The sequence below is a fragment of the Orcinus orca genome, chromosome 8, assembly GCF_937001465.1.
Source record: "Orcinus orca chromosome 8, mOrcOrc1.1, whole genome shotgun sequence".
NCBI lineage: Eukaryota > Metazoa > Chordata > Mammalia > Artiodactyla > Delphinidae > Orcinus > Orcinus orca.
The window spans coordinates 58,806,838-58,819,069 of NC_064566.1; positions in this window are offsets into that span (position 1 = coordinate 58,806,838).

A 12,232-nucleotide genomic window follows, 5' to 3' on the forward strand; every position below is an offset into this window, starting at 1 on the left:
ATATTATATGTTTCAGTAGTACAGAACAGTGATTCACAATTTTTAAAAGTTACATTTATAGTTATTATGAAATATTAGCTATATTCCCTGTGTTGTACTATACATCCTTGTAGCTTATTTATTTTATACATGATAGTTTGTACACTTAATCTCCTACCACTATCTTTCCCCTCTCCCCTTCCCTCACCCCTTTGGTAGCCACCTCTTTGTTTCTGTGTCTATGAGTCTTTTCTGTTTATTTGTTTTGTTATTTTAGATTCCACATATAAGTGAAATCATCTGGTATTTTTCTTCCTCTATCTGACTTATTTTACTTAGTATAATATCCTCTAGGTCCATCCATGTTGTCACAAATAGCAAAATTTCATGCTTTTTATGGCTAACATTCCATTGTATACATATACCACATCTTCTTTATCTATCCATCTATCAATGGACACTTACATTGCTTCCATACTTTGGCAATTGTAAATAATACTGCTATGAACATTGAAGTGCATGTATCTTTTCAAATTAGTGTTTTGGGTTTTTTTTGTATAAATACCTAGGAGTGGATTGCTGGGTCATATGGTAGCTCTATTGTTTAGTTTTTTGAGACACCTCCATAATGGCTGTACCAATTTACATTCCCACCCACAATGTAGGAGGGTTTCCTTTTCTCCACATCCTCACCAACACTTGTTATTTGTGGTCTTTTTGATGCTAGCCATTCTAACAGGTGTGAGGTGATATCTCTTTGTGGTTTTAATTTATATTTTTCTGATGATTAACAATGTTGAGCGTCTTTTCATGTGCCTGTTGGCCATCTGTATGTCCTGAAAAACATCTATTCAGGTCTTCTGCCCATTTTTAGTCAGGTTGTTTGTTTTTTTGATGTTGATTTGTATGAGCTGTTTGTATATTTTGGATATTATCTCTCACAGGCCATGTCATTTGCAAATAGTTTCTCCCACTTTACAGGTTGTCTTTTTGTTTTGTCAATGGTTTCCTTTGCTGTGTAACAGTTTTTAAGTTTAATTAGGTCCCATTTGTTAAGTTTTGCTTTTGTTTTCTTTGCTTTAGGAGATAGATCCAAAAAAGTATTGCTACAAATTATGTAAAAAAGTGTTCTGCTTATGTTTTCTTCTAGAAGTTTTATGGTGTCTCATCTTAAATTTAGCTCTTTAATCCATTTTAAGTTTATTTTTGTATATGGTGTTAGAGAATATTCTAATTTCATTCTTTCACATGTAGCTGTCCAGTTTTCCCAGCACCACTTATTGAAGAGGCTGTCTTTTCTCCACTGTACATTCCTGCCTCCTTTGTCATAAATTAGGTGACCATATGTGTGTGGGTTTAGCTCTGGGCTTTCTATCCTGTACCATTGATCTATATTTCTGTTTTTGTACCAGTACCATACTGTCTTGATTACTGTAGCTTTGTAGTATAGTTTGAAATAGGGGAGTCTGATTCCTCCAGCTTCATTTTTCTTTCTCAAGATTGCTTTGGCTATTCGGGGTCTTTTGTGTTTCCATACAAATTGTAAAATTTGTTGTTCTAATTCTGTGAAGAATGCCATTGGTAATATGAAAGGGATTGCATTCATCTGTAGATTGCTTTGGGTAGTATAGTCATTTTCACAATACTGATTCTTCCAATCCAAGAACATGATATATTTCTCCACCTATTTATGTCATCTTTGATTTCTTTCATCAGTGTTTTACAGTTTTCTGAGTACATGTCTTTTGCATCATTAGGTAGGTCTATTCCTAGGTATATTATTCTTTTGTTATGATGGTAAATGGGATTGTTTCCTTAATTTCTCTTTCTTATTTTTTGTTGTTAGTGTATAGGAATGCAAGGGATTTCTGTGCATTAATTTTCTATCCTGCAACCTTACCAAATTCACTGATTAGTTCTAGTAAGTTTCTGGTGGCATCTTTAGTATTTTCTATGTATAGTATCATGTCATCTGCAAACAGTGACAGTTTTACTTCTTTTCCAATTTGGATTCCTTTTATCTCTTTTTCTTATCTGATTGCCATGGCTAGGATTTCCAAAACTATATTGAATAAGAATGGTGAGAGTGGACATCCTTGTCTTGTTCCTGATCTTAGTGGAAATGCTTTCAATTTTTCACCATTGAGAATGATGTTTGCTGGGCTTTCTACTCCAAGGTTTCTTAGTAATCCATAGTATGACATTATACTATATATTAGTATATATTATATTAAGATAGAAGCAGAAATAATTAGTATGTGAATTGCACTTCCTTTTCCACTTCTTTTCCTTATAAGAGTTGTCAGACAAATATTGAATCCAAATTAAAAATGAACATTCTAATCATGAACATAAGTGCAGTTTTTCAGATGATCCATGGATTTTCAAAAAAATCTCCCATGAAACAGTACCAGGTATCTTTCTTTTTTATATATCTATATCACTCTTTGTGTTTTAAGTATCTGTTTTGATGCTTTAGATATCTCTCTTTATGTTTTTAGATGTCTCTCTTGATTTTTTACATTGAAAAGATGATTCATTGACATATAGTACTGACTCTTGTTTCATATGGATGATACCAGAAAGAGAATAACTCCTCCCAAAATATAATAATGTTCCTTACAAATGCAATGTTGACATCTTAATTTTTCATATAATATGGATAATTACTTTTTGGCTCCTACTATGTGCTGAATCAATTGCTGAAGATACAACAATGAACAAGGCACAAGAATGTGCCATCTAGTAGCTAAGAGAAATAATAAGCAGGGAACTGTAAACTATATAGGACATACAATGATGGAGATATACAATGTGATGGGAGCACATAAAGGAGGAAGTTGTTTACTGCGACAGGGATACCCAGGAAAGGCTACTCTAAAGGAAGAGGTATCTAAGCTTAGGGTTGAAGAACTATCCAGGCAAAGAGGACACACAGTACCTTAAAAGCCAATGAACAGTGTGAGTAAAGGTAGACGTAAAGGTAGACTGTCTGAAGACAGTAGACCTTGACAGAAGTTATATATTGTCCCTAACATTTGGTGTGAATAGTTTGAAAGAAACAGTGGTAAGAGGTAAGACAAGAAAAGTAAGAGTGGTTCTTGTAATATGAGAAATGCTTTGGAATACCCAGTTATGAAACTTAGACTTTTTCCTGATTGTATCAGAAATCTCTTTTTTGGAAAATAACTTTCAGGAGGTAAATAAATGATACAAACCATAACTCACTGGTGCAAATATACGAGTATGTAGAGGACCTAAAATGGTCTAGGGGTAGTCTGAGTTGTGGAATATTTTAAATTTCTTTCCTCTGGTTCAATCTGGTTTCACATAGTTTGCCAGAATATTTCAAGAGTTAAGATTTTTCAGTCATATTTTAATGATATATAATAAATAATGTAATCAATGGACTGGAAGGTAAGAAGAATGGGCTCTGGTTCCTGTTTTACCACTTAAAAATTCTGCATCCTTGGAGAAGACACATAACCTCTATGGGTATCAGCTTCTATAAAAGGAGATAATTTAGCTTATTAAACACCAAAGTCATTTTCAAAACTGTGATTCTAAGTACTTATATCTTATCAGGTGATCTATGGATTTGGTTTTTTGTTGGTTTGTAATTGGTACTCCCAAATACCTTAAAATCATTGTTCCTTTAAGTAGGTTTAATATAGTTTACATTATTAATTCACCTTAAAAATACCTGTATTAGATAATATAATTGTAAATGATGCCTTGTTCATAAAATTGCAAATTTTCATGTAGCAGGAGATTTGCGTTAAGTAGATCTGCTGCCCATTTAAAACATTTCATACATTAGGTTGGGGATCCTTCAAGGCTACAATGGCACTTTACCTTTGTTTTTATTACATGTGTTTAATCCAACACCTGAACAATAATGGGCACACACAAAAAATGTTGAATTGAAAATTCAATTTCAATTGAAAATGTTTTCTATAATAGAAATGTTTTCTATGTTTTCTATATGTTTTCTATAATATGTTTTCTTTAATATGTTTTCTATATGTTTTCTATATATGTTTTCTATAATAGAAATAGCTTTCTTTGCAATCCTTGCATTGCTGCATGTTAACTAAATTTTTTAATGACAATGGGTTAGCACTACTTATTAGCATTTATTGCCGTTATGTGCAAATGGCAACAAAAATGATGAGGTGAAGAGATTTGGATGATTTGATCGAGGCAACTAAGCAAAGTCAATTAAAAATAAGTTCTAGATTCCTTGAACTCTTGCTTTGGTCTTAAGACCATACTGACTTTGTTTTCTCTTTTCTAATCTATTTGATTTCTGCTGGCAACCATTACCATTGTCAATAATATTTATTACAAAACAGGGCATTTCTTCTTCACTCACTTACTTATATTATGTATTTTCAGTCTTGAAACAGATTTTAACAAGAGACTGCTGAATCAAACTGAATCATGTGATTTTCACAAATGTCAACATCCATTCTTATAATGGCTTAATGCCAAGATTCTACACAGTGTACCAGGAAGAAAATAAGATGTCCAGTTCTAAAACTAGCAAAACAAATTTGGCCAGACAATTTTAAGTTAATTTTCACAAAGGAAATCCAATTTCATTTGTAGGCTCATAAATAGACCATAGTTACACTTTTCTGAGAGTTTATATTTGAATGCTAACCTATATTCAGTGATCTAGAATAGGACATCAATTTCAAGTTCTTAATTCTAAGGTCACCTTTGAAATACCATCTTTTAAACCTTTTTTCTTTCATCATTTTAAATCTTTAAAGTGAATGTCATTCTGTTTTTTTTTTTTTCCTCCGTGAGTTTAACATGAATAGACAGGGTATTTTTAATACTCTCTTACATAGTTTTAGTTAGAAAAGACTGATCTTATTGCTGATGGGGTTTATTTGCAAGGTAATTAGTGCATTTAGGATGTTGTCATTAAAAATAGGCTCTTGATGTGAGATGAATAAAAAACAGAGAACAGGTTTAGAGTAGAAAAATATAGGCAAAATTTTTGAATATCTGTGTTAACAAAAATTTCAAATTGAGGGAGTACATCTACACAGATAACAACTCGCACTTAAGAGTATGGAACATACATGCACATTGTTGTCATACTTCATAGAAACCTTCTGTTCAGGTAGTAGGATTAATTATTTTACCTAAATATAGAATTCCTTCACAATAGGAAGCATAATAATACTAAAAGTAATAAAGGCAGTTATAAATATGTATTGAGATCCTTTAGTCTTCATGCATTAAGCTAGTCACATGTATTATCCCTAATCATTGCAATAACCCCAAGTGGTATATATTTTTAGCCATGTTTTATAGGTGAGTAAACTTAGATAAGACGTGATTAAAGAAATTGCCCAGAGTCACACAGATTACCAGGCTTAAAAGATGTGAGATTACCAGGCTTAAAACCCAATTTTATTCATCTCCAAAACCCATCACATTTTACTACCACCCAGATACCCTTTCATAGGTTATATTATAATCTATAAAAACACAAAGCATCATTATTATATTATTATTCTTCAACTTCTCCATCCAACCACACTGCCCAAATTCCCACTAATTGGCCCAGCAGCTCCCACTGTAAATGAGAATCTTTGGTGAGTGAATTCTCATAAATTAGACCACTGACCAAGGTTGGTCAGTTTAAAGGTAGCTTCAGATTCAAGAGACACTTAGTATCTTTCATTTTCAAGAGCTTGGTATAGTCACTCATGTATTATTATTTTATTTTTTTCATTTGTAAATCTTGGGCTTCCTCAATAACTTTTGGAGTAAAAATTAACAAAGTTAAGCCCTTCAGCAGAATCCCTAGGCTACGAGGACCCCTTGACCAAATATATGAAGACTATGAGAATTGGAATGGGTAGCAGATTTTACAGCACCTGGCATATATTTTCCATAGAATAAAAGATATGCAACATTCTGATTTCTCAGAGGTGATTGTAGAGAGGCTGTGACAGTTACCAGCCAGTCTGTGAGCCATGTTTATATACTGAAGATAGTTGACAAGTAACATAAAAATCATAAGAGTAGCATGTCAAGACGCTCTTGTCCCAAATAGGAATTTAAGAAACTGCTAGACCTGTTATGGTAGTGTTGGCCATAACCTCATATGTGCACTTATATTGTAGGCATCACAAACATGACAAATACATGTACACATGCTACACAGATCACACACAGCAACAAATATCAGCAGCTGAGTGTGCAAGACAAAGTAGATGATATTAACATGTGTTTCCTATCCAGGTGAGTATAAAAGTAAATGGGTAATGGAGGCTATTTCTTACCTCTGACCTTAGCAATCTATATTAATTTAGGCAAACTAAACATCATCTCTGAGCCTGTAGCCTCATTTGTCAAATGGGCATAATACTGGTATTATGGCTGCTGTGGTATGGCTGCTGTGAAGATTTTAGAAGAACATATAGAAAAAGTTTATGACATACATAAAACACAGTCCAGTGGTGAACATACACTAGTGAATAAGAATAACTGACCAAAATATGTGGTAGAATTAAATTATTGATTGCCTGCTGTACCAGGACCTGGGCCAGGCACTGAAGTCTAGAGATGAATAAACTCGGCTTCTTTCCTTGAGTACCTCATAAATGAACAGATCGTTATTTCCACAAAATAAGCATTACTAGAAAAGGTAACAACATGAACACAAAAGTACATAGTACATGTACAGGGAACAGAAATAATTTAAAATTTCAGACTATGAAATGTAAGGTAAGACATATCAGGCACTAAATATAGAAAAAAAGGCAGAACCCTGAGTCTCCAAGGGCATTTTAGGCCATGCTAAAATAAAATACGCTTACTTCTTGTTTTCTTTTTTATCCTTTACATGCTATATAGCTTATACCTCGATTAAGAAGACAAATATTACTGAGATGAGATATTGCTGTCATGGTCTGAAATATAGCTAGAAAACCATTTTTAAACGTAACTGGACATTTTCTTCTGTAAAACACTCAGTACACTTAATTAAGAACTAAATATGGATAACCACTATGTGTACAGTATACTGCAAGCGCTAGAACAGATGATGGGGAGTGAAATGGACAAGAGAATGTTAACTGCTAAAGTCAATCTAAAATGGAAACATACAATGTTTAAAATGTTAAACTGGCAATAACAAAAAAGGAGGTTTTAGTTCTACCTTGGTCACATAATAGGTGACATTGGCTACAGGATTATGAAGAAGTTGCCTTAATTTTGAGCCTTCTTCCTCTTTTTCCAAGTAAAATAAGAATTCTTAAATGTCAAATGCACAAGGTTAATTCATAACTATGGCAGTGGGTGTGAAAGTCCTCAGCATATGGTAAAGGCCATATACTTGGAAAAACAGTGCAGATATTAAAAACCTTCTCCCAGTAGTAGGTATTTTACATGCCTTACCTCATTTAATTCTCACAACAATCCTAGGAGTAGATACTATTATGATCCTCATTTTATAGATGAGAAACAGAGGTTCCAAGAGTTTAAACAACATTCTCAAATTCACATGGCTCACAAGTATTAGAATTACGACTCAAACCCATGAAACAATTTGGTGGCTCATCTTAAATCTCATAGTCTGTCTCCTTCTCTACTTTGAAAGTGTTACCAGCCTACTTACCAAAACGGTCTGGTGGAAAAAAAAAGTTGAAATGACAAAGGTAGAAGTTTAGCATCATGAAGTATACAGCTGGTTAAGAATTAGAACGTGTTAGAATTTTGGTGATGACTGAGAACATTAGAGAATGTTCACTACTAACCAGACGATGTCCCAGGCCTCCGAAGAGAACTGACATGATAAGAAAGAAATGAAAGGGAAGAGGAGGCAAATAAGCATTCATCAACCAGCGTGGGCTAGAGCATCACCTGGCCTGCAAGCAACCAGAACAAGGGAGTCCAAGAAGAGAGCACCGTCCTGTAAGAAAAGAAAGGCCCCACTGCACCTGGTTAGAGGAAAAGATGCAAAGGCTAAGAGACAAAGGCACCGAAAAGGAGACCAAAAAAGCCCCATGGAGGACTGAGGGATGAAGATGGCTTAAATTATCCCATAAAAGGTCATCGGAAATGCCACCTTCTCTCTGTAAAAGAGAGCTCAAACGCCTGTGGGTGTGAAGAAACATCATGCATTCAAACTGCATGTGTCTCAGGAAAGACGTTTTGTTCTCTGCAGGTCTTTGGACTGTGGGGACTGTGAAAATACATTTTATCAAAATAGGTTTGTAGGACGTATTTGATTTCTTCCGTGACAGCTCCAAAACTAATCCTTAGGGGCAAAAAATAAGTGGAGGAATGTAGGGAAAAATAATGTGACAGGACAATAAAAGTATCCTCACTTATGACAAAGAAAATAGTGAAGCTGAAAACAAGAATAAAGGAAAAAAATTAAAGAGTAAAGCATTTACGTGTGGGGTTGGAAAAGGATGTCAAATCTAGTCTGTGATCTGAGTCGGTGTCAGTGCTTGGCACCCAGTCCTCACCCCTCAGAAACTGCTCCTTCTGCAACAAGGCTTTCATTCTTAGTCCTATGGAAATGTAACAGTAATACAATGAAAGTCAAAAAAACTCTGGGATTTCTCATTCTATTTCTTAAAAGACACTCGAGACACCCTGGAATGAATGACTCATGGAATTTGGCAAAAATGTTAAAATAGAAGTGTTTAAAGTGCCACCCTCAGACTAACCAAGGAGGAGGGGTTTTCTTGGCTTCAGGAATGTGGGCTACATACTATAGTATAACTTGAGTTCAAATCCTGGTTCTGCTATTTTATAGTTTTGTGAAAGATGGACACATTAGGCATCCTTTCTGAGCATCAGTTTCTTTACCTGGGATGATACCACTCCATGTTTTTGTGAAGGTTAAGTTAAATTTTATGATCTTTTTTTTTTTAGGCCACATCGTGCAGCATGCGGGATCTTAGTTCCCAAATCAGGAATCTCGAACCTGTGCCCCTGCATTGGAAGTGTGGAGTCTTAACCGCCGGACCGCCAGGGAACTCCCTATGAGCTTTTTTTGTTTGTTTTTTTTTTCAACACCTGGCACAATAGGTATTCACGCATCGTTAGTTCTCTCTCGTGTTAGATAAAAATTAAACTTCTGGGTCCTGGTAAGCCTAAAATAACCATTTTATAAGTGGAATTCATAACCATGCCAACTGTAAATATAAAACAATTAAAACTGATTTCATCCTAACTTGAGTAGATTTGTTTCCATGAAGGGCTACCCTTCAGTAGGGTACCCTACTGAAGGGCTACCCTTTACACTGGATTCCAATGGTGTCTCTGTCCAAAATCTTTCCTGGTTCCCCTCTGAGGAATTATTCTCAGAATCCATTTTTTTCTTTAAATTTTAAACTTTATTTTTTAAAGAGTAGTTTTAGGTTCACAGCAAAATTAAAAGGAAGTACAGAGATTTCCATTATACTCCCTGCATGCATCACCTCTCCCCTAAGCAACATCCTCCACCAGAGAAGTACCTTTGTTACAACTGATGATCCTACACTTACATAATCACCCAAAGTCCAGAGCTTACATTAGTGTTCAGAACTCCTTTTTAATAAATAAATGTTTATGAAATAGATATGAAATATTACTAAAACAAATGAACAATTCCAAAAATGCCCTTTAATTGTACTGTTTTCTATCATTTTGCCCCTTTTTTCACTACCACACAACAAAATGGGACATGATATTATAAACAGTGAGCCTTAAGTAGCACCCGATTTGAGTAACAAAAGAACTGGACAGGACTTCCCTGGTGGCGCAGTGGTTGAGAGTCCACCTGCCGATGCAGGGTACGCGGGTTCGTGCCCCAGTCCGGGAAGATCCCACATGCCATGGAGCGGCTGGGCCCGTGAGCCATGGCCGCTGAGCCTGCGCGTCCGGAGCCTGTGCTCCCCGACGGGACAGGCCACAACAGTGAGAGGCCCGTGTTCTGCAAAAAAGAACTGGACATCAATGTCCACTAGGCCATATTTATAGAGGCAAAGACAGGGACAGCAGGTATTTTAATGGAAAAAAGTAGAAATAAGAAATAAAATTTATTTTGCTAGATTGTTCAATTTCCTAGCAGTCCAGTTAATGCCTTATAGATTTTGCAAAAAGCACTTACCCTGTTTCACTAATACCATAGAATTAGAAACTTGAAATGATCTATGGTGGTGCCTTTGTCATAAACTCAACGTTTAATTTATTCAAAAGCAGACATTGTTATGAGGATTTATTGAGTTTAAGTTCTTTAAGCCTTTATTTTTATTCCTTTAAAAATAATTTGTGTATATGGACACATAGAGATTCTGTATGACCCCTGAAATTATTTGCAAAATGTTCTGTGAAATCTATGTTTGCATTTTTGGGGGAAAGGACCTGCAGATTTTATAAGATTTTCTAATGGGTGAGTAAACTGATTAAGAAATAAATTGATCAATTCAGTTTAACAAATGTTTATTTATTCCCAGATATTTTTTGGAGTTTGGTATTCAACATTTTTGAGTACCTATTGTGATATAGGTACAGTGTTTTGTTTTGTTTATTAACATGTATATTCACTAAAATACTGACCACACCTATTTAGCAAATGTCACGACATAAAATAGGGGAAAAACAGAATGACACTCTTCTTTTCCTTCTCAGGTAACCTTTGATTTCATTGTATAACAGGAATTGCTACAAAGGAATTGCTACAAAGGATGTGTCACTTGGAGAGACATCAAGTTAGGCTGCATCTGGTGTTTGCATTTGGGCAAAATATCCAGAAAACAGAAGAAACAAACAAATATGTCTTCCCTGATACTCAATAAAACAACATCAAGCAAAAGTACCTAATTTGGACAACAGAAACTAAAGCCTTTGCACTAAAATTCACAGCATAAATCCAATCAAATATTCTAGACATGAGCAATGTAAAATCAATTAAAGACAAACTGATGCCCTATAATATGCCTTTGTAGACTCTGCCATTGGAATCAACCCAGGAGAAAATTGTAGTCCTTCTTTCAAAGTTATTCAAATCCAAATGATGTCACCATATGCGAGTTTAGTTGATATCCAGCAGCAATTTAATTGGCTATATTCTTTGTTTCTAAAGGGCAATTTTGTGTGTGATATCTAGATGTTCTCTAGGTGTTGCATTGACCTTTAGAGATTTTTAGAAATAGTCTTTGAGGTTTCATACCATTTTTTTCCAGACTGAAAACAGCTTATTCAATTGCTTCCTCTGAGATAATATCACCGTTATAGAGACGTGGATATGAACAGACTAAGGCTGTGTCAATGATATCCCAAGCACATTCCAATATAACTGAATTTAGGTTATGGACTTTTTAGTTTGTTTACTTAGTTTTAGCTTTTCATTGTGTTTCCTTTTCTTATCTCATAAATATAGGATGATCAATTATGGTAGGAATATTTAATTGGCATACAATGCATAAAATAGTTAATGTAATGAAATTATCTTTGTAAATGGTATAGAAACCTCAGGAAGTAAAAACTGATATTGTTTGAAATCTATGCTGTGCCAGGTCTTTATCTTATTTCTACTTTAAAAATCATTGTTGATTAGGAGAAAAGTAAATCTTATTAAAGAGCTCAAGTAAATTGACCACACAAATATTTAGTAGTAGATCTGATTTAAATCAGAATCATGATATCCAAAAGAGTAGTTTTTTCTTTTTTTCTATTATTTAATAATGCCACCTGAGGAAAATATTATAGCTACTATAATTACTATTATTTATTAATAAGAAGCTATATAATCAGATTGGCTTATGATTGAAAATCATCAGTGCATCTTATATATTAGCCTATTAGTAAACTAAAGCAAAAAGAACTGACTCATGGAGAACCTTTAAAGATAAAAGTCTCTGATCTTCAATGGATTGGTATATCCCTCCCTGGATTGTCTCAGATGCTAAAAGGTAGCTGAGACTCTGCTGACACATGAAATTTAGGGAGAGTGTAAAGTCGTTTGCATCTGTGACACGATGATTAGGAAAACAGGATTCTGAGTCAGGTAAAAAGATTTTGAAGTACTGGTTCCCACAGTACTAACTGTATGAACTAGGTCTAATCATTTAACTCGTTTAAATATCCTCATTCACAAATACAAGATAATAATATAATCTAAATCGTGGGGGGGTTGTGAGGATTCAATTTGTGAATATACATAAAGTTTGCACGATAGGCATGTGGTGATTACTCAAAATACTAATTATATCAAGCAGAATCTCTTTAC